General features: G+C 44.3%; 1 protein-coding gene across 3 annotated transcripts in view; it reads left to right on the forward strand.

The window, feature by feature from the left end:
• ANKRD11 (ankyrin repeat domain containing 11) overlaps positions 1-23635 on the forward strand; it is a 152705-nt gene that overhangs the window by 14143 nt on the left and 114927 nt on the right. For all 3 annotated transcript variants that reach the window (XM_065661054.1, XM_065661052.1, XM_065661053.1), the window contains exon 2: positions 11129-11208. The gene's annotated coding sequence lies outside the window, so the exon portion shown is untranslated. The remainder of the gene's footprint in view (positions 1-11128; positions 11209-23635) is intronic.

The following is a 23635-nucleotide window of genomic DNA, read 5'->3' on the forward strand; positions in this document are numbered from 1 at the left end:
ACTAAGTTACCTTTTGAATAGAGTCCTTTACCTGATAATTAGGTTAAACATTCCATAGCATGAGAGAGAGCCAGAGTGGCTTTGGTGGCAGAAGGAGTTATTTGACTCTTTCTGAAGCTTTGCTTTGAGAGCGTTTGAAGGTTCACTTATTTGCACTTGGGTTTGGTCTGACAGCTAATACGTTACCTTATCAGAAGTCATGAAGAAGTGTTAATTGCAGATGAAACATTATAAAGCCAAACTGTTGTTCTGCTCCCTCCTTCTCTTGGGCGCTTGGGTTGACTTTGAGCCGCTTTGCACCCTGTGTTGTGCTTTGAAGACAGCCTTGAATTCAGCTGCCTTAATTGATGCGGAGGGGAGGAGTGCTTTCTAGCACAGCCTGGACATGCTGCTGGTACCAGGAAAATGGTACGAATCGGGATGAGATGTGTGTTGCTGGAGAGTTCAGAGAAGCTGCCTATGTGCAGTCACAGGGAGAGGGATTTCTTCAGGGAGTGGGTGAATTGTTTCATTCTGCTCTGAACAGCCTCTTAATGAACTGCCCTCTCCAGGGTGCGCAGAGATTAACCTCCCACGGCGAAATTCAACCTGGGAGACTTCCACCATATTGCTGCCTTCAAATGGATGTATCTAAAAATACATTCCTGCTGCTGCACACCGGATTCGAGGCACGTTCATGTTTTTCCTTTCAGAAGGAGACTTGTGTTGCCGTACGAACTACTGTGCAAATCATACTCTTTTCTGTGCAGAATTGCCATTTTTCTTCTCCCAGCAGAAAAAAATGTGGTGGGCATAATTGTTCTGGTTGAAATTCCCTCTGTGACAACAATAGCAGCAGTGGGGTGGGGTGGTTTGGAAAAGCTTAATGGTGAGAAGTTTTGGAGGAGCAAGCTCTCCCAAGCTGCCCAGGCTTCACCACGTGATTCCTCCTCGCTGCTTGTTCTGCAGGGGACTAAACAGCAGTCTCACAACTGGCTGGCTGGATGGCTTTGACCACTTCTGTCCCTTCTGAGCTCAGCTATTCCAGAATGCTTTGTCTGTGTCAGGTCTCATTTTCTCTACTCCATTCGGTCTCTGCTCCATTCTCTTACTCAGCTGTCCTCCTTTTGGTTGTAATTTAGCACTTCTTTTTCTTTCGGTGAGGAGGAATGAAAGCCTATCAGGCTAACACCTATAAGCAGTACTTGCAGTTATTGCTACCTCTGTGTGTAATGATTCATCCTGGAGGCAGACAGCTTGCTGCCCTCAATACCTCATTGTAGTTCCAGACAAGTTCAGATGATGTGCTTCAGCATTGCTGGCTTGAGATTCCTCTGTTTGTTGCAAGGCTTTGTTTGTGGGTAACTGTGGAGACTGTTTTATGGCAGCAGTAGCACAAGGGCTAGTTTAGACACAGCACGGCTGGCTGTAGGTGAGTTTACTGACTTGTGCTCAACGCCGTGGTAGCTGATACCCTCGCAGCGAGTTGCAACTTGAATTCTTGCTGTTTGTGCCACTGGGGAAGCCGAGCGGGGCATCTGAGGGCTGGCATAGAAAACGACTCGCAGCAAACATTGCATAACTACGAGGAGCTTTAGTCTCGGCTCTTGCTGTTTTCTGTGTGTTCCTAAGAGACGCAGTTTTTACCTCTCAAGCTATTTAAGATTCCGAGTGTGTTTTCCTTCTTTTGTGTTTGGCTTACCTTGACTCATTTTGATACAGGAGCTCACCTGCTGCATCTGCTGGACTTTTAGCTGCTGCGCCTGCCCGTGGCTTCCCCGAGGTCTGCTGCTGATGCTCATCGGCAGCAGAGCTCGGTCACAAGCTACTTAGACAACCTAAGCCATTTGTAAGGAAACCTTTGAAATATGGATGGCATTAGGGGGACTCAGGCTTAAAATTAGAAACTGTTTATGATGCACAGTTGTAGTTGTTTACCTTGAACCATAATTATCTTATTTCCTGAGTTAAAAATGTTATGTCAGCTTACCGAAGCAAGATTTGATGACAAAGGAATTGTTTTTAGCCACCAGCAGAGCAAAGAGCACTTCAAATAGGTGCCTAAATATGATTTTATAACCTAAAGTTTAGCACACTCAGGGTTTTAAATTGGCTCTGGAGGTTGTATAGACTTATGGGTAGGCTGTTTGGCTGGGGATCAAGGGGTTTAATCCTGACCCTCTGTCCTTTTGTCCTCTGACCGTTTTCCTTGCCACCCTCTGTGCTTTTTGTTTGCACGGCAGTGTGTTTGAAGGGAGGGATGTGCCCTTTCCCTAGGTGTTTGTAGGCTTTCCTGGGATGCGGTTTCACAGTGTGACCAGTGCCGGTTCACCGCTGCAGCAAGGGGCTGAGGCTCCCCGACCCTTCCTGCGGTGCAGGAGCCGTCCAGCCCCTTCTGAAGCAGGAGGCCAGCGGGCTGAGGGAGGTGAGTGGGTTTTCTGCTGAGCTGGCAGGTGAAGCCGAACCATGAGCGAGCTCCAGAAGCTGCTCAAGGGAGAAGCTGAGGATCTAGCAGCTGAGCAGGCACAGGGGTCTCCCTGCTCCACTCTGCAGTTACTGAGCCCCTCCGAAGGAGCTGGGGCACCACTGATGGACACAGGCAGACATTTGACTTCCTTTTTCTGTTATTTAGCAATGCTCTTCAGTGTATCTGTGTGGTTGAGGTAGCCTCGTGCCCTCCTCATACCACTCTCCAGCCCTGCTTTCTGTAGCCATGAGACAGCAGCAGCCTCCTGTTTCAGCACCGATACCCAGTGCTGACAGGATGTTCGTTCTTCAGGAGAATGGAAAATGGGAGGGCAGCAACTTCTTTAATGGTGGCAACTGCTACTTAAACCTGCTCAGGGTTTATAATAGAAGAGAAGAAAGAAATCGGTGGAAGTTGTAGGTGCTTTCAATTTGTGTGCTATTTTTAAATAACCTTTTTATTGTGACCTTCACTTGGCAGGACCTAGACAACAGGGAAGAGATGCCCTGTGTAAATCGAGAAGGTGCTTTCTTTAGGGTCTCTCCTATGTAATTTGAGGTTATTGTAAACCACTCATCATAACTCTGGAAACTGGAGTCTTGAGCACGTTTTAACAATTGCCTTTCTCATGTTGCTTTCTGGGGACCTCCTGGGTCATCAAGCCAGGTCTGCTGCTGTTGGCAGGTAATGGTGTCATCTCCTCCTTGTAATGCTGCATGTATCCGGTTGTGAGCCTTTAGTGAGACCTGCATATTCTTAAGAATAGGAGCCCTTGTGTGAGTTGTTGCAGTGTCTGGTTGTAATGTTTGTGTGATGACACAGAGTTTTCTTGGTGGAGGAGGTTGTACACCACTGATTGAAGTGGGTGATGGTGCACTCTTTGGGTAAGTTTGCTATGGTTTTTTTCGCTAGGAGAGAGACTGTATATGTTCTTGGAGGCTGAACGTTGACTTCCTTGACTCCTCCTTGGCTAATTAATGTGTTTTAAAATGGGATGCTTGCATCCTTTTCACAAATCAGCTTTCAGAAAGGAAAGGAAACAGTTCAGTTATTAATAGTAACCTGGATCCAATTAGCCACTGAATTGCATGGCTGCAAATGTCTCAGACTGTAAAGGTGACAAATGTGTCTGTCACTTTTTTTAAATTCCAAGAATGGTTTGTATTTTCTAAATGTGTTAAAATTGAGCATGGAGTAAGAAATTGTGGACTTTATTTTTGAGTGGTGCTCTTCTAGTCTAGTAGCATTGTTAGCCTGCCTTCCTTCCCTCAGAAGAAGCTACAAAGGGAATTAGAGTGGAATGGATTAGTAAAGGGCTCTTAGTAAAGTTACAGGAAAGATATGAAGTCTGACGGGAAGTATGTCTTTGTCCCACTTCAGACTTGTATTTAGGAGGAATGAAAAGGAGAAGATACTTGAAATATGACAGCAGCTATGATCTAACTTTAAATTACTGGTTTAATTCCAGAGAGCATTCTTCTTGTCTTCACTGGGTTGTTGAAGGCCTGCGTCTTGGAGCTTAAATAGGACAAGTTGAAGCTTCAAGACTTTTTAGCTTGTCTTTGTTCTGCTCAGCATGGTGGGGTTTTTAGCTCTCAAAGGTGAGCAGCACTGTTGTCTGTCTCCGAAATTCACCTTTCGGTGTCCCTTCTGTTACGATGCATCTTTTAGATCTTGCATGGTAGGAATCCTCCCAGGTCACTGGAGGTGATTTTTGGTTTTAGGTGTCTAGGATGGCTCTGCCAAATGTAAACTGGAAGTCTAGAAGCTCAGTTTCTTTGCCAGATGAATTTGTTGTGATTCTTTTACAGGTTCCTGTGGACAGGAATTGAGGAATTGAGGAATGGAGTTTGTTTTTATTTATTTTTTAAATTATATTTTTCTTATTTGTTAAAAACATAAATTCTGTACCTTTTGAATATACACTGAGTTTTCTAATACTTGATTATTTGGTTTAGTTTTTCCATGAACCTTTCTAACTGCCAACATCTGAGAGTATCACTGCTCATGCAGTTGACTGCAGTGGGGCTTGTTTTCCTTTAGTACTTCTTGTTTGTGCACCCAGGAAAAGCATTTGTTGTCTTTGCCTCCTGCCTTTTCCTTGAACTTTCAGTGTGTTCGTTCCTGTGTTGACCTGGAAGTCTTTTCCTGGACACTGTTTTCTAAACTGTTTGATTTTCAGCCATGTTATGCACTTCCTTTTATACGTCTATATGCATGCTGCTATACTTGAGCTTTAAAATCAGTGCTGTTCCTACTGCCTTCGTATTGTCTGCCTATGGAATAATTGGGTTGGAAATAGACTCCTTTTGAGATGGGGCTCAGAAAATGGTTAGGATACGGAGGTTACAATTTCTTCTCATTTTCATGTGAACTAAAAATATTCCTGGAACAGTTCTGCTTTGAATATCCATGCCATTGTGCATCCTGTGTCTCTTCCAAATGGTTTAGGAATTAACAGCTTACCATACGCTAAAATAAACAGCTTGAGGGTTCTGTACATCTTGCTATTGAATTTTATGGCTGGCTAGCTAACCAGTTCAGGTGATATGAAAGCAAATATGATGCTGCTGTTCTGAGCTGATGGTTTTCTCGGAAACACGTTCTCATGGGCTTAACGCGTGTATTAATTTTTGCTGTGTACCAGTAATAATGATGTGTTCTTCCAAAGTCAGGCAGTGGATCTTTGCTTTGTGCATGCAGATTGTTTAATAAAGAAATGAGCCTGATTATGCGTCTTTTTGGAAGAGATTCAACCAGGCTGGAAGGACCCAGCAGTCTTGAGTAATTATATTTCATATTGGAGCCCTAAAAAAGAAAAATGGTAAGGGTCTAGAGGATTATTTGCAGGCATTGGGTCTGACAAACAAGGATGCCTGTAGCTTTCTAGGCTGCTGAAGTGAGAGCGCACAACCATTTTTGGATACCAGTTTTCTTACTGCTATCCATCATAAAGATGGCCACTTGATGGAAGTTAATGCTGTTGTAAGGCAAGTGTTGCTCGTGTAGTTAAGGCTTCTTTTTCCATTTGCTGATAAGAGTGCATTATCTTTAAGGTATTTAACATTTTTCTAAAACTAGGGGAGGTAATAACTTGCATTAAAGCCTGGAAAACAGTGGCAGAGCAAGGCTTGTCTTTGCGTGCTAGTACAGAATGGCAAGCTGCAGCCTTGAACTTTAGCCCAGGGTTGGTTAAGGAACTGTATTTAGAGTTGATACTTTCCACTCATCAGAGAAGCCACAGAAGGGTGGTAGAGGGTGAAGGAGGAGAGATGGGGGAACAGACTTGAATATTTCCAGAAGTTCTTAATTGTCTACACAGAATAAAAAAAATGTGGTTCAGTGGAAACTGTTCAGGCTTGCTTTGCTCTTCTGCCACTTCACTCCAAGAAAAAGCGAGTTACTGCGGTGATTTAAGCTCTCAGGTTGTTCCGAAGCAGGGACTCTTCTGACAGCCCTGGTTTTTTACCTCGTCAAGTACCTTTTCAGGCAGCTCTCATGGCTCTTTTCAGGAGAAATGCTGGGTGATCGTCGAGGATAGCAATTTTGAGATATTCTTCTGAGCAGAGAACATTAAATGTCTGGTATGAAAGGAACCAGATAATCAGTAATAAAGTTGGAATGTCCGATAATTTCAGGGTGTATTGCTTAGCTGCTTGCTGTTTGTTTGCAGGGGTTAAACCCGGTGAAATATTAGGCTTCTGATAATTAGATTTTTTAGTTCAATGCAATTGAAGCATAGGCAGTGTAGAAGAGTTTACTTGTTTTGAGCTACCGAAATTCCATTTGAGCTCTCAAGCCTCATTTCTACAAAAAAAGACATAGAAACCCACTGTACAGAAGTGCCATTCCCTCACAAAGGGATACGTGGAATATTGTTAAAGTAGACAGCAACAGTGTGCAGTGATCCTTCAGGGTCAGCCCAGGTAAATGGGTGATGGAAGCTGAGTCCGACTGTTGTATTGGTGTGCAAATGCTGTAACTGGTGTCATATGGATTGAAACGAGCACAGATCTTGAGAAATACCTGGAACACATTGAAACTACTTATTTGACATTAGAGATTCTGGATTCTTTTCATTCTGTGGAGGTCTCTAAGCAGCTTAGTCATGAATGTAAACAACTGCAACCCCCAGTTTCTTGTGGACTGTGTTCTCCATGTCAGACTTTCGGTTAAAACGCCTCAAGGATGATTCGGATCCACAGGAATTGCATCTTTCCCTTCCTTCATGCTTGTTTCAGTGGGATGAGATGAGCCTTAGGCTCTTCAGCCCACACATAGATATCTTGATCTGTGTTTTTGAGGACAGTATCCGGCTATTTTTTGTTTATATCAAGTGGCAAAGACGGCAGGAGCTTTAAAAACATGTAGTTCTCTGCATATGTATCTGCAGGGCAAAATAAAGGAACCTTGTGACCACAAGTATGTTACCTACTTAGTTTCTGAATGCTGTCAAATTAAATTTTACCTGATGCTGCAATTTTGGCACAATGAAACACATTGAAAGGTTTTTTCCTCCATTTTTTTTTAACACTAGTGGAATTGTCTCTGCACTTTGGTGTTTCACTGCAGTAATCAGTACTGGATGAGCATAGTTGGCTGCTGTGTTGCCGCAGAAGTATTTGCTGCTTCGTGAATCCCAGCGAGAGGCAGTTTCTGTGGCTCACACCACTATTGGGAATTTGTTCCTGGAGTGTAGGAGCAGCTGCACGCGTGAGCGAGTGTGAGTCCAGTCACACTGAGCAGAACAGTTTGCTCAGCATGTGTGTGTTGGGAGATGGTTGGTCTGTAAGCTACTGATACAATGCTGGGCATTTCTGTTAAAGGCATGCTATTTATCTCTCATTTCTGTGTATTTCTTGGAAACAACTTTCTCCCCCTCCACCCTTCAGATCTCCAGTGCAACACCTCTCCTTCTTCCTCCTCTTTCTAAACAGTCCTGAGCTGCATAGAGGAGTCCGGGTGTGCTCTTAAGTAACACTGTCACAAATCTGATGATCCTTACATCCCTTGAGAGGCCAAGGGAAAACTTGTGCTGCTGCGCTGCCCTTATCTTTCGAGGGGGTGTGAACAAAACTCATGGGAAGGAGCAGAGGTGGTCAGTTCTCCACTGTTTCTGTGGCACTTTGGTTTCTTTTTCAAGACTCCCCCCTGGAGTCCTGTATGCAGCTCTGGGGCACCAGTACAACAGGGATGTGGAGCTCCTTGAGCGAGGCCAGAGAAGGCCACGGATGCTGTGAGGGCTGGAGCAGCTCTGCTCTGGAGCCAGGGGAGACCTTAGAGCGGCTCCAGTGCCTAGAGGTGCTGCAGGAAAGCTGGAGAGGGGCTTGGGACAAGGGCCTGTAGGGACAGGCCAAGGGGAATGGCTTGAACCTGCCCGAGGGGAGACTGAGCTGAGCTCTTAGGCAGAAGCTCTTCCCTGTGAGGGTGCTGAGGCGCTGGCACAGGGTGCCCAGAGAAGCTGTGGCTGCCCCATCCCTGGCAGTGCTCAAGGCCAGGTTGGACACAGGGGCTTGGAGCAAGCTGCTCCAGTGGAAGGGGTCCCTGCCCATGGCAGGGGTTGGAGCTGGAGGAGCTCTAAGGTCCCTTCCAAGCCAAACCAGGCTGTTTCTGTGATTCCCTGAACTTCAGCACTTGTTGTTTGGATTCAGCTTGGGTGCTGTAACCAGGCAGGAATAGAATCCCTGTTGTTGCAGAAGCTGCCTACAGGTGTTCCTGGAAAACACATACTTGATAGTAAGTGCATGGTGTTTGTAGTGCTGTCTGCTTATGGATTCTCCCTACAACCTCAGTTTTCTCAGATCCTGGAATTGTAATGTGATTTTACAGTTTCCGAGAATAAGCATTTCTCACCGTTTCAGCAGGGTGAATGATTAGTGTTTGTATTCCGAGTGCTGTGTAAGGCTGTAAAAGCAGTCTCACCACGTTGTCCTGAACATGCCTATGGAGTGCACTGGAAAACATTCCTAGGTTTCCCCTCCCTCCACATATGTTGCACCTCCCTGAGTTCTGTATCTGAGCTAATGGAGCTCATCTGAAAGCGTAAGCTCATTGGTGTCTGTTTTCCCCAGTGTATGTTTTCACAGAAGCCCTCAGAGAGATGCCTCATTGAAATTCTGTCTCTTCGCGAAGTTATTTAGAGGGAAGCAGATGACTGCCTTGGAAAAGGCTGTCCTACTCCCAAGAGGTTTCTTTTTTTTCCATTCAGAAATTGGTCTAAACCAGACTCTAAATCTCATACTGACATCCCATTACTCTTCTTGGTTCTGGGGCACCATAGAATCTCAACTAATGCAAGCCTGCCATGAAATCCAAACACAACTTTATGCTTCAAAAAGGCACTAATAAGAAAACCACGCTTACTTGTGGGAGAACTGGCCTTCCCATGGCTTGAAATGAGGCTTCAGGAGACAGCTTCTGCGTTCGCTTATCAAATGAGGAAATACCTCGATGCGTAAAACTGTTGAACACATTTTTCACAGAGACCCTTCTGAGTGACTCTGCATCAGAACTGCTCTGGTTTTGTTCCTTCGGGGCTGACAGCCTCTGAAGCCAGCTCCTGCCTTGCTACTGGAACCAGTCAATGTTTCCCAGTCAGCATTCCCCTGCCAGAGCGCAGCTGCCTGCCCCAGCTGCTTTGATGGAAATAGTCTGTAGTTAATGCAAGCATACTGGTTTCTTTCAGGTCACGTTTGTGATTGTAAAGCAATTTCCATCTCCAAATATGGATTTATGTTAAGTCACAAGATACCCTTTTATTAAAGAAGTTTGAATTACTTAATTCCCAGGGTTTTTTTTCTATGGATGCTGGTAAAGTTGCTCTGTGTGCTCTAAATCTGCAGTTTACTGATGTGTGGGAGTGCAGCAAGAGGAACCGGTAACTCAGCAGTGGGGAACTGCTGAGGATGACGTGGTCAGTGTGAAAGAACAGAAAGAAGCTGGTGGGAGTGCTTAGAAGTTGAAAGACTTATTTTAATGGAAGAGTCTGCTTACCTAGAGTTTCCAAATGACTTCATGTTAAAGTAAAATAAAGTGTCACAGGTCTTGAAAGACTGACCCTGTTTTAAACCAGAATCTGGTCACCTTGAACACTTAATTATTTAGTATTTATGCTACTGTTTCAACACAAAGGAAGGCTGAATGTCTGATGGTTTGCATTGCAAATGGCTTTCTGTGTAGCTGCAGTTAGCTTGGCACATATGGGAGCCTTGTCCAACACACCAAGCCTTGACCAGCAGTTGTTCTTGTAAGCTCACAGAAGGGAAAATGAGGATAGAAATGTTGGTTTGCGAAGTGATATATTCTCAACAGACTTAAAGCTAAGAAAATTGGGTGCATAAATGTGTCTAACATTACTAATTATAACTTAGGCTTTTGGAAGCAGAGGTAGTTTTAAATTAAAATGTAAGAATCTGCATGGCAGGAACATTGTGTGAGTGACAGAATGCATGCGGCAGGGCAGGTTTTGCCAGTGATCTCTGCAATGGGCATCTTTGACTGCAGTATTTGCTGTACTTCATAAGTAACTTCATAAGTTTCATAAAAAAAGGGGTACACTGTTGGTTATGGAAGGTCCTTAACTCATGTGTGATCACTATTGCATTGCTGCAATACTTAATGTTTGTGTTACATGTGAGCTAAGTAGTGAATACAGTTGCTATGTGTAGGCCAGGAAGCAGATAGGAATCTTCAGAACTGTGTGTCAGTATGTCATGGGACAGGATTTCTGTGGGCTCTTTGATAATTTTGTGCACAGTTGGTCTCAGTCACTACTGTCCGCAGGCAGCACTAATGATTTTCCAGATAATGGAGTTGGAAGTTCAGTTGTTTTTTTTTCCCCAGTCTATCTTTTGGTGCATTTGAAGTGGATAGGTCAAGTTAGAGTTGTGCGTCTTATAATGGAGAAGAGGGTAAAAAAAATAGGGGAATCATGCTGGAAAAGGTGCTGTGTAGGTATCATTGTCATACTCTGCAGGGCTGGAGGTCCCCATCAGGGGATCCGTCAATGCCTCAGGATGCATTCACTTGTGTTGGAAAAAGCCATGAGGTAGCTCTCATTGGGAGGTAGATGATCTTTAAGGTCCTTTCCAACCCCAACCGTTCTATGACTTCATGGTTCTATGATCATGGGCATAAAAAGTCTGGAATAAGACTGTTTTACAGGTGGTTCTGCCCAAGCTCCGGTCTTCCACCTTGCAAACCCTCAAAGAAAGGTTTGAACTGTGAAGTTCAGGCTTGCCCTTGCTCATATGACTTGTACAGGCTCTGACTGAGCTGTGCTGTCCAAAACTTGTACCCCTCTGACAGTCACGTATGGCTGCTCAGCCCTGCGCACCCATGGTGAAAAGTTCAGGGAAAACCCAGGTTTTTGGCTTGGAATTGCCAGCCGTTTCATGTACCAGTTAATGGATGTAATTCCCCTTTGCCTTAGGTCCTGAGAGCTCTTGCTGGTTCCTGCCTGGCACTGGAAATTTCACTTTGGGAATTTGTAGTTGGAAAAACATCTTGAAAGGTGCAGCAAGAGCTGTTGTTCTATTTGTGCAGACTTGTTATGAGGAAATTCGTTTCTGGATTAGGCAAGGATTTGGATTTAGTAGCCTTTGTGTACTCGATTGTAGCATGCTTATTGCAATTGAAACCCTGTGTTTTAATTTCTAATGAACTGCTTCCTGTGTTTTTCAGATTGCACAGCGTTTTTGGGACACGTCTCTGTTGGATTTTAATATATGTCGTGCTAACAACAGCTTTCAACTATGGAATCGGTAAATATTTACCTGGATTCTGTTCCAGTTTTCAGTTTTATTACCTAACAAGTGCTTGTGTCTGTGTTGGTGTGTTGGATGTGGTGGTTTGAATTTCTCTTTATTTTCTGAAATCTGATGGTAAAAATCACGAACTTCTGTGGAGTAATGTGAAGGTACTATCCCAGAATATCTTGGGAAATGCCTTTAGTTCTAAGATGCCTTTTCACTTTTGTATCATTTCAAATGTAGCAGGCTTTTCCTTGACTTCAGTGAAAGCAAAAGTTACTTTTCCTGCAGTTCTAGCACTGGTTTGTCCAGTGGACTGTGCAGCTTGTTGGTGCTGTTGACAGCTGAGTATTAAGTACGTCCTACCTCTAGTATGTCACAGTCCTCTTTCTCTTTGCTTTTGAAATGTCTTGAAAAAAAGAAGTCTTTAAAAGTGCCAGTTTCACAATGTTATGTCTCCTTATGATCAGTGTAATTGAAACAGATGGCACCTACGTTTCATTTTGGGCAGAGAAACTTCCCAACATGCTGAGGCTACAGTTTGATTCAGTGTTAGGGTTCAACTTTTTGGTAAGATTAGCAGATGCAGAAATACTAATAGACTACCTTAGAGTGGAATTTATGGGGGAAAGAAGAGATTTTTGACTCAGTATTTTGTGAGAGGTCAACACTGTCCTCTGTGAAGAGCAGTGATGCCGGTGTAGCTGGTAGGAAGGCATTTGTCCTTGCTGGTTTTCTCTGCAGTACTGGTGGTTTGGTGCGTACAGGCTGGATAAAAGCTGTTGTTTGCTGCTCTCCATGAGCTCAGCTTTGCAGTGTGTGTCATGGCAGTGGTATGGATGGGAAGCTGTGTGCCGCAGAGTTCAAGGTCATCCTCAGCATGCCAAGGAATTCTAGGGTGAAGGCTCTTGGTGGATAACCTACAGTGTGTTGCTTCTGCTGTGGGGCTTAGGGTTTTTGGCTGACCTCTTGGGTTATGGTGTAGCAGGTTTATTTGTGTTGAAGTTGTCATTATGACAAAAGCCATCATTGAAGGAGAACTACTCTATGTAGAAATAGAAGTCTGTTCTATCAGGTGGCTTTGCAAGCTGGTAGGTTTCTTTTGTCCTGGATTTTGAGGGGAAAAAAATAAAAATAATTGTATTTAGTTTGTCCGTAATAATTCCAAGGTATTCACATGGAGACAAGATGTTATTTCAGTTTCCCTCAGTGAATATTAATAGCAGTAGAAGCCTTTTGCAGTGAAACAAACCAGGCTAGGCATCAGTAACTCTCCCCTGCTGCAGCTAAGTAATTAAAGCGTATCAAGTGTGAGACCTTTTGCTGTAGTGTGCTGTAACTCTTTGCTTAATGGCTGCTCTGCAGTCCCCTGGAAAACCCAGCTGAATCTGAGCGTAAGTTATAACCCCGGTTGGTCACTACCTATTACATTTCATAGTCTGGTATGAAGGTTTTTCACTCTTGAGTTTTGAAGTAAATTATGCTTTTTGAATGTGGACTTACGGTTTTAAAAACAAGACAGTGTTAATTGCAGGACCTTTCACCTAAATGAAAACTTAATACACTATGGTGTATCTGCTAAATGTTGGTAACTGCTGGGTAAAAGGATGTGCTTCTGGACAGAGCATGATGGGAGACTGCATCTCCCAGGGCTTTTGTCTACATCGCGTGCCTTTTGGCTGCTAAGGTCTTTTAGGATTATTACTGAGAATTTAAATTATGCCTACATTGCTGTGGTAGCTGCCTTTAGAAGAGTTTCCACATGCTTTTGTCCATCTTTAGCCCTTTTCCCTCTGGACATTTTGTACTTTGCATAAAGCCACACTACACTGATGATGGGTCTGGCTGAAACAGTGGATGGAAAAACTTTGACAGATGAAGGATGAGGATGTATGATGTGACAAAACATTCACACTGTAGAAAGAAGTAATTGCTATGAAGTCAGATGTTTCTCTGACTTCTGAAACAAAAAGTGATTTTGCTCTGTGGGTTTTGTGAGCCCTGGGAGATGATAAGTTGAGTAACCTTTTCCAGTAAAATAAGCTTTTATCTGCTTCTGTGCAGAGACAGACTACTGTATTGCTTAAAATGCGTCTTGGTCTAGGAGTCTCAAAGAGCTGGTTAGGTTGGAAAAGACCTTTGGGCTCATCAAGTCCTCATACCTCTGTGGAGCCTTTCTACCCTCAACCAGATCAACACTCCCACCCAGCTCAGCGCCATTCTTGGCCTATTGCAGTATGGACTTGTTGGGGAGAGGTGAACAAGGGGAGGATATGAGAATCCTCCATTGTTGGCTGAGAACAATACCGAAATCTGGCGTGTTCTGAAGCTGTAGAGGTGAATTCCAAGGCTTTGTGTTGGTCTGGAGGCTCTGGAGGCTCTGGCATCCGTGGTCCCTGCAGTTTCCCACAGGTGCACGTGCAGATTGTGCCCTCCTACGAGTAGCCCAAGGCTGGAACAGAATTACTGTCTGGCCAAGCTTGAGTAAAAACCTCTCATCCTAAACCACAGACATGAAAGCAGGTCATTGTCATCTATGTTCATTCCTTATCCTGTGCCTGGTTAAAGCCCTGGGGCCCTTCGTACCCATGTGCCAAACTAGCAGAGGAATGATGTGCCACCTCTGTCTTGTCTGAGAAGGAGGTGGTATATCATGAAAATGCTGGCTTCTGTCACTCATCTGTTTGTGACCATGAAAATGAGGTTGCCTTTGCTGTAAACCTGAGTAAAAACGCACTTGGGCACAAACCTGGTTGTTTTATGTTTTTAATTCTTCATCCAAGCAACTTATGCATACCGGCATGTAACTTGCTATAAAGGATGCTGCAGGGATTCCCCATTAAAAGAGGCTGGGGAGCCTGCTCTTCAGGACGAGGCTTACCTTTGTAGTAAGATCCTGCAGCGTTTGCTCTGTTTTGATGGTGCTGTTCTGCACTTCATAGGTCAGCTGAGGGAAATAAAGCTTTGGTGGTGGAAATGGACTCAGAGGGTATCTGCTGTGCTGTTCCCTTTGGCTGCAAACCTGATGCAGGGTGTTTCTGTTCCTGGCAGGTGGTTTGTTCCCATCACGTATGCCATGCTGTTGTTCGGTGATGGTGTGCACCTGAGCACCAAGCTATTCTGTGATAAATATTGAGATATGTGCGTGGATTGCCTGTGATGTGATCTGCTGACCCAGAAGTAGCTGCACTGGTGCAGCCAAAAGACCAGAAATGCTGTGGTGGGCCATGGGCAGGGAGCAGAGGGGCTGTTCCACTGTAGGAAGGGTTACAAAAGTCCGAGACTTCTCCATTTTGCTAGGTGGCTCCTTTATTGCAAATTATGGGAGTTGCTGCAAACATTGCTACTCTCAGTTCTCTAAAAGAGACTTGTGTTGCTTTGGGTTCCTGCCGCCCAGCTTTCTGTAGTAATAACAGCAGAGGTCCTATCTAAACGGATGGAAGAAAAGGAGTTCGGTTGAGATGCCGGCTTCACGTAATGCATTGGCTGCGTCATGGCAGCTCTCACACTGCAATGGTTAAGACAAGTATTTCCTCACTAAACTGCTCTGATGGTTTGCTGGAAACAAGCTGTGTTCATCATGGTGGCTCCTTTTTGTGTGTTGTCAGCAAAAAATGGCTGCATTGCACTGAGCTTTTTCAGGGGTTTGGTGACTGCTTTGCAGCACCGGAGCTGACATCTGGTGTGATGTGTGCTTTCCCCACTTCTTCATTAGGGAAGCAGAGGGGTCAAGGATTTCTCTGAGCAACAGAGAGACTGCAGCGGCTTTTGATGATGGTTTTGGCACTTGCATTTTACAGAGTTCGTAATGAATATGCAGGTGTAAGATTAAAAGAATGAATAAGGTAGTACTGCTAAACAGAATTGCTTTTCAGAGCCTCAGCCGTGCCTTGTTCTGACCTCCCGAGAAGGATGCAATTGTAAAGCTGAAGCCCGTTGTGGAAAAGCAATTACAATACATGCTTCCCGGATTGAATTGTCATCTGAAAGTCAGATGCTGCAATAATAGTGGCGTTGTTTAGGTGGAACGTGACTTCACTTAACTGCTCGGTGTTTTTCTATTAATGTTCTTAAATGTGTTCATATATGGGTTTCAATTTTTACTGCTTTGGGGGAAATCAAGCTTAGTATTCCACTGGGGAGATATTTCTTCGCACAGAGGTGTTCATCTGAGCTTTCTGGCTTTTTTCCATGCATTTCAGCTCTTATCCCTTCCAAATTAGGGTGTTGGAAGGTAACACAAGAAGAGCAGTGTATGTTTTTCCTTTACATGTCAGTCACAGCCGAGCAGAGGTTTCCCTGTGGTGCTGGGGTACGGAAGCGTTGGCTTTTAGGGGGAGAAACGGATGTGTTAGGAAGCAGGGCCTGGAGAGGGGAAGCCATGTGCGAGTGGAGTTAATAGTCTCATGTAACATTAAAGTGGAGCTGTGTCCTTTGTGGGTTTGGCTGACTTCTGCTGTGGTCCTCACACCACCCTGAAATGGTGGAGCCCTTTCTCTGGGAAAAGAGTCAGGTTTTGGAAGTGCCATAAAGCATCTGGGTGGCTCTTAAGTGCAGGTTCATCCAGAGTGTTTCAGACCAGGCAGTTTGGGTTTGTTGCCGGTGCGTCGTCGCTCAGCCTGGGGAAGACATCAGTCAGGGTGGACAGGAGATGGGTTGGTGGTGTACCTGCATGTCTGCGAGGTGGGTTTCCATGGCCCTTAGGAGGGATCAGCGTTTCCATTTATCTGTTCTGTGCTCTCTAATGGACAGCACCAGAGTTCTGTAAGTTTAATTTTTAAAAGCCGTATCTTCACTGTAAGCGAAGAGGTGGCTCTATTGTGAACCTAGATTTCTTTGTGGGTCAAACAGGGCTTGAGTTTTTGGACGTAAAACCCTGCTGAGACCTACAAAGAAAGAGCTTTAAAATCCTCCCCCTGTCCCAATGAAAAGGCTGGGTTCTTAGATCTAATCTCAGCATAAGCATTTGATTTGAGTGTTTGAATTGCTGCTTTTGCAGTTCTCTGTATTTTTGTAAGAATGTGTTAAATTGCCAATGTTATTCACATGCCACTTTTGGCAGGTGCCACCTACATGCCCTCAATTTGAACGTACCTTTCAGGAGAAGTGTAGGTAGGGAGGCTCCTTTTCTGCTCGTCAGATGTTGAGAGAGTGGAGCACTTCCATTAATTCACTTTCAGTAACCTTTCCAATGCTAATAAGCTAACCTGGCCCATGCGCACAATGCAGCACCTTTAATGAACAGATCTCAGCTAAGCAGAAACTGCTTTGAAGAATCTCTTGCTAGCTTCGTTCTTTGGGTGTGATTCCAATATGTGTGTTCACCATGACACAGAAGGGAGTTCTTGGTAAGAGCAATCCATAAGCAAATAGAACACTTGTCATTCCTCTTTGTTCTGTTTGGAACTAGACAAAGCCATGGCAGTAATTGCCTAAAAAGAAGGAAAATAGTTGCTTGTGTCCGCCCCAACTGTAGTTCCTGAATAATCTTATTCTCCAAGGGAGCTACATTATGGCTTCAAAAATCCTCATTTTTAAACCAAGTATACTTTTGGGTTAGGATTTTGTAGATTGAGGCCAGCTGACATACTCTACACTTAAAAATCACAGCTGCATCTAGAAACAGATTCATTTAAAGAAGGTAGGAATGTGGATGGTACATGGGATCGCCGTCTCCAGTGACGGGCAGAGTCTGTTATTTTGCAGGGAAGAAGACTCCTGTGAGGCACATGCCCTGGGTGACGCATGGAGACAAGGGAATCTGTAGGTTATTTGGTGCGTAAGCAGCCAGTTACCACTTCCATCATTGTATAACAACATTCCTAGGTGCAACCTTGGGATAATCAGCCCCCCTCCTAGGGAAGCTGTGGATTTCCCTAACGTTGGACACGCTTAAGATTCGCCTGGACAGGGTGCTCAGACATCTAGTCTGGGTCATGCTTTGCCTAGGAATGTTGAACCAGATGGTCCTTGAGGTGTATTCCAGCCCGGGATTTGATGATTTTCTTCAAAAGTAAAGTGCTTTCAGGCAGGTTCTGGTGTGATGAGTGAGGTGCAGTGTTTGAAGTGATGGTTTTATTTGTTTCTCAATGCAATGTGTTAGCTCCAAAGGGTATTCTTGAAAGGGACTGAAGTTATGGTCTCCACCCTGACGTGGTGACACACTGGATGAGAGATGACAGGCTGTGGAGCGGAATGGCAGGATTACACTGAATGTGGCTGGAATCGCTTGTTTTCAGAAGATATTCATCATACTATGATTAAGTGCAGATGATGCATTTGGCAGCAAGAGGTGCGCAATCTGTTGCTACCCTAAGGAGCCTGCAGACCAAAGGCCTGCTGATAAGACCAGACTCTGTTGTACTTCTTCAGTGAATAATTGAAATTTAGGATGTTCTTGTTCCTTATCTACTGCTCTTTTAAATAATAGTGAACCTGCTGATTTTGACATTCAAATCCATGAGGATTTAAGGACTTGAGGGTGGGAAGTAGCTTCTTTGTGTTTCGGTGTATGAATTCCTGTCACGTGAATGCTGAGGGAGGTGCATCAGTGACTTGGGCATCTTTAGTGGAGCTAAGACCAACAGGTACAAGTCAGCTGCCTGACACCCCTCCTGGTGGGAATGGGTGTGTGGTGCTTTATGGAAACCTTGCAAGAAAGGTGGTTTGGTTGAATCGCTGGAGTGTCTGATGCTGTCACAAATTCATCCGGCCTGTTGCTGTAGTATCATAGAATAGGTTTGTGTTGGAAGGGACCTTAGAGCTCATCCAGTCCCACACCATGCCACGGGCAGGGACCCCTTCCACTGGAGCAGCTTGCTCCAAGCCCCTGTGTCCAACCTGGCCTTGAGCACTGCCAGGGATGGGGCAGCCACAGCTTCTCTGGGCACCCTGTGCCAGCGCCTCAGCACCCTCACAGGGAAAGCTTCTTCCTAATGTGTAGTATATAATATGTACGTGTAAAAAGGAGGAAATTGTTATTATTGCAAGCAAATGCAAAATTGATGGATATGTTTTCCTGATGTCCCTAGGAAGGGGGCTTCTGGTAAAAACAGGAAAATCTTCTGAAAAGTAAGTCATAAATATTGAGTGTGAAGATGGAGACCAGGCGCTATCATTATTTCTGTTCCCTTGGTAAAGTTCTTGGCAGAGCTTTAATTTTAGAAGAACATGACAACAAGGGCTGAGATTTGCAGGCTCAGTCTAATTCATTACTGGCTTAATGAGATGCTTGAGAACTCGGGTATTCTGACAGCTTTTACAACGCCACATGTTGTCCCTGGTCTGTAGTGGTTTGCTGGGCTTGTCCAGAAATTCAGAGATAACTTTGTTGATTTGTATTTAACAAGTTCATGTTTTAATTAGTGTTTTGATCTTGGCTTGAGACTGGACGGGCTGATTGTTTCCAGTTGCCGGAAATGGATGGGAGTTGAGGAAAGAGATTTCTTGGGAGTTGTGTAGAAACTTGCATCTTGCTGCGGACATCCAAGTAAGTCGAGGGCACTCATTCTGTCTGTGCTCACCATGGCAGAGCATCCCAGGGACCTGAATTCCCAGATCCTCTCTCTGTGATGAGCAGTTAGGGAAGCTGGGCTTTCTGTCCTCAGCACTGGCTTTGGTTTGGTAGGCAAATCCTGAAAGCTCCGGTCTTACTGGGAGCTGTTCCATGCGTGTTGACTGCTTTCACCACTCCCCATGCTCATCCCGGACATGGGCAGAGGGCTGCAGGGATCTGTGTCTGGGTGTTTTAGGAAGTCACAGCCCTTTGGTGTTCCATAGAACAGCGAGTGAAGCAGATTCTGAAGCACCATGGAACTGGTGAAAACTCACTGCTTCGCTGGTGGTCTCGGCTGCAGTGTGTTCAACTCTTGAATTTGGAGCAGACTTAGAAGCTCACCTTTGGGGGTGGTAGCTTGTTAAGTTGTCAATACTATTGCCTGTAACCATCTGTTCCTACCACTAAGTAGCTGCAAAAATCAGTAATTCTTTATTTTTTAGAGGAGCTTGGGTGTAGATCTTCTCCCTTGTTATTTTTATGGGCTCCCTCATTATGAAAGACAAGCATCTCCACTGTGCTGGGAAGGCAGAACGACATTCTTTAATCTTTGATCTAAATTTATTTGAAATTTAAATTCAAGTAGTTACCAATATTAGGGGTTACTTTGGGGCACAATAGCTATTCCTGGTGATGTGGGTGCGTGGGTCTCCCTTATCACACAGGATTGTGCTTGTGTAACTTCACCTTCTGGGTTAATTACTCCTAAGAGGACAGGAGGTGGTAGGCATGTGTATGGTTTATTTTAGGAAATTGCCACTGTAAGTGGATGCTGTGTTTGCTTTTGCAAGTAAAACTTGTCGTGGGTTCTTCTTTTTGACTTACTTATTTTTGTCCATGTGAATTACTAATCCAAGTGGTCCGTCTTTGGTAGTTGTGATGTTCAGTTGGTGGTGGGGGTAGTTGGGGTCACAGAGGGAGAAGCGGTTGTCACCTGGGAGTCACAGGAGTGTTGAAAACCATCAATCGAAGGGCGTACAGAGAGACTACTGTGTATTGTACCCTGAGTTATCCAGGGCTGGGATTTCTTTCCTGCATTTAAACCACTGAATCCAAATGAAGTGACATCAAGCACTGATGTTAGTGGTTTGGGATGTGAGATCCCAGTTCCTGGGGTCATCTGCAGTACTGTCGTGTTGGGGGTAGTGATGGTGCTTGCTTAATGCAGAAGGACTTTCCAGCCTGAGGCCAGGTGTTCTTCAGAGTTTTTATTCTTTGCCACATCACTGGATTCAGCTTTGCAAATGTTTATTTTGGTGGTTATCTAAACTATGGAGTGAATGCCTGGGGGTTCTGTCCGGGTAATGTCCAGATCTCCCTGCTTTGTACCATCTTCATGCTTGCCGCTGATGTAAAAAAACTGGGTTTGGTCTTGATCCAAAAGAGCAACTGTTGGATTTCGATGGGGTTTGTGTGGTGCATGTCTGAACTCATCCTATGAGTCAGTGATGTAAAAATACCTCGCTATCTTGCAGTAATAATCAGGCAGCAGTGACTGACCAGCTCCTGCCTTTTGCTTTGGCAGCACCCAGTCACTGTGTGTGGCTGGGAAAGGCTGGGAGCAGTGCTGTGGTGAGAGCAGGTCCCATGTGTTGCTGGCACAGTGGGGAACAGCCCTGGTGTGATGAAGAAACAGGGAAGCTCTTGGATAACTTAGTCCCAGCTGTAATTATTGTTTTGGAGCATTTGCAGGATAGGAGTGGTCTGTAAAAGACGGTAGATTCATATTAGGCATTGGGAAGAAGCTCTTCCCTCTGAGTGTGCTGAGGCGCTGGCACAGGGTGCCCAGAGGAGCTGTGGCTGCCCCATCCCTGGCAGTGCTCAAGGCCAGGTTGGACACAGGGGCTTGGAGCAAGCTACTCCAGTGGAAGGGGTCCCTGCCCGTGGCAGGGGTTGGAACTGGATCAGCTTTAAGGTCCCTTCCAACACAAACCAGGCTGGGATTCTGAGGATTGACAAGGAAGCCCAGAACAGGCACCTCTTGTTCTTGGTGGCTGTGGCTGGCATAAAGAAGGACCTGGCAAACCACTGTTGATTCCCCCTGTACCATTCAAAAATCTTAACACTTCCAGATATTAGAGGTTTTCTGGGGCAGTTGTTAGTCTAAAAGTTGCCATGCATCTTGCAGTGGTGCTTGGACTCGTGAGTCAGAGCTCAGGTGTTGTTAAACGTACAAGATCCCTGACTTTCCTTGGCTTCAGATAGTAACTTTTAACCTTAATTTGCAATTTCCTGGAATGGGTTCATTTCTAAGTTTGGTGAAAGGCAGGATGGCAGCATGAGGGCTGGATGCATCTGCATGTTCTTGGGCACCTTGAGCTTCTCCCCAAGGCTGGTGGAACTGAGATTCACAGGAAACTAACGCAGGGAGGGACACTTGGAGAGCTGCAAAAAGGAGAGGAGCTGGTTGGCGTGGTGCTGTGGGAGTGAATGGCAAGAGGAGATCCTTGATTTTGATAATTTTTGTTCTTTTCTACGTTGTTTTATCCGTTAACGGTACAGGGATTCAAAGGTCAACATTGAATAGTTCTGGTTATTCTCTGCTGGACCTGGACTTACTGCGGGTGTCATGTAAGAAATATATTTCCTTTTTATGTTACACAGTCAGAAGAAAATTATGTTGTTGTCTTCAGTAGTTTTTACTTCATTCTTGTAGTCTTGCCAGTATCCTGTGTTTGTTTTTTTGCAGGAAGCCTTTCAATGTTTTCTTAATTGGAATTAACCGTTGTACTAGAAATGCACATTTTTGTCGAAGATAATGTAGGAATTAAATATTGTCAGAAAATTATTTAAAGTTAGTGGAAAAACAGAGCTTTGCTTTGGAACTATGACTTTGGAGAAGTTTAATGAATGCTTTCTTTGCTCGTGGGTAATAATAAAGGTATAAACCCACTCTACTGCTCCTGTATTATCTTGAGCAACTAACCTCAGAGACTGATAGTCTATTTTTATTGTATTGTAAATGATGGTAATTAATGTAATGACACAAATTTAATGCTGTGCAAAAGTTATGTGGAGTCAAAATCAAACGAGAACAGGTAGTAAATAATTTGACAAAAACATGAAAACAAATTAGGGGAGGAAAAAATTATTCTTTTCCTGTCAACATTTAGTGTTGCATCTGGATGTAGCAGCTGGCCAGTTCTGAATTCTCTTTTTTTCTCCAGTTTTCATGATGCTTTGGCAATCATCTGAAAGGAGATCTCTCTCTGGATGCAGTGGTGTCAAGGATGCAGCAGTTCCTCCGGGTTCTGTGTCCAGTGAGGTGTCACGCAGCTGAATTCTCCTTACTTTCTCCCTGCGGTTTATTGGTTATTTAGTGCTTTAATAAAAGGACTACCTGAATATATGAATTACATTTAATGTTTGGTTAAAGATGTAGAAAGCCTCCTCATTTCCTTGACCTCAATCTTGTAGATGGTAGGAGAGCATTTAAAATACCCACAGCTCTGAGTGTACGTATGCGGCTGCATGTGTACATGCATGTGTATTTTTAAACGTCCCCTATGTCAAGGTCATCCACAATTCAAGTTGAAGGGCAGGCTGGATTTCCTGTGGCAGTGTGCCTGTTACTGGGGCTAATTCCCATGGTCTGAAAGGAGTGTGGGATGGGGACCAAAGGAGAAGGTTTCATCCGAGTCCCACTTGGAGCTTTGTACCTGCCTGGATGAGAAGCCCGCAGATTGACAGTCTCTCTTCCCATAGGAGTTCTCAGAGCTGCTTCACCTATTTCTTTCCATACTTGCGCAATGGCACCAAGCTTTGAGACACTCCTGTGTAAGCTTAGGTGATGATGAGCAACGGGATTAATTAGATCTTCAAGACAGATAACTAGAGCAATGAGTTGGGCATAATAGTAGCCTGGAATTCCAGTGACGTGTTCTCAGAGTGCTGTGCAGCATGCATGCCTTGGCTGGAGCATCGTTATTTCTCAGTGTTGCATACTCAAACGCCTTGGGGCATTGTAGCGAAATTTAGTAAGCAAATTATATGAACAAAAAAAGCTCAACTTTGATGGCTTTGCACACATGAAAACAGTTGTCAGTGAAACGATGCTGGTTTGATCACCAGTTGATGGTGGCTTCCTGCTACTTTGGGTTCACAACCTGCAGTTTGGATAACTCCAAGATGCTGTTGTAGACTTGGATTTATGCGTTTGTAATGCTAAATGAAGATGAAAAAGGGGAGGGGGGGATTCAAATTAGATTGTAAGTATGGTGACAGTCCAGCCAATCCATATACAAATTGTATACTCAACTATGGCTGCAGTCTAGCTTCTTCCAGGATACTGGGCTGCTGCTAACACTCCTGCCCCTAGAGAAAGGTGCTGGCTCTGAGGTTAGGCATTGCTTTAAGGTTAGGTGTTAACTTTAAAGTGCTGCTTTTGTTAGTGAAACTTCAGTTAAAAAAAAAATCTTCCCCATGCAGAGCTTTACTTTCCTCACAGAAGTAGTTTCTATATTCATATTTAATTTACAGTAGCTCAGAGGAATGAAGAAAGTACTGGGCTTTTTTTCTTTTTTTTGAGTCATTATTACATTTCTTTGGAATAACTCTCGGATACAAACAGGGAGGACAGAGTGTACTGGGCAAAGCAGCAAGACATTTTTTGTTCAAACCATAAGTGTTCATGGCTTTAACATTTGAAGGTAAAACTGGGAGAGAGAGATACCTTAGAGCAGTTCTAGTTGCTTGGACTTTTCCAGTTCCTTTCTGCTGTGATTCTTTGTAGCTTTACCTCTTGATACAGATTTAGGTGTGTTTTTCATTACTGAAAACCGTGCATTTCTGATGGCAACAGTGAAGAGCTGTGCTCTGTAGCCGATTAGAACGTTTGGTCGTAAGTGAAGATGTGATCCTGGAGAGGCTTCAATTAAAAGGTGC

This window comes from Lathamus discolor, chromosome Z, assembly GCF_037157495.1.
Source record: "Lathamus discolor isolate bLatDis1 chromosome Z, bLatDis1.hap1, whole genome shotgun sequence".
NCBI classification, from domain to species: Eukaryota; Metazoa; Chordata; class Aves; order Psittaciformes; family Psittacidae; genus Lathamus; species Lathamus discolor.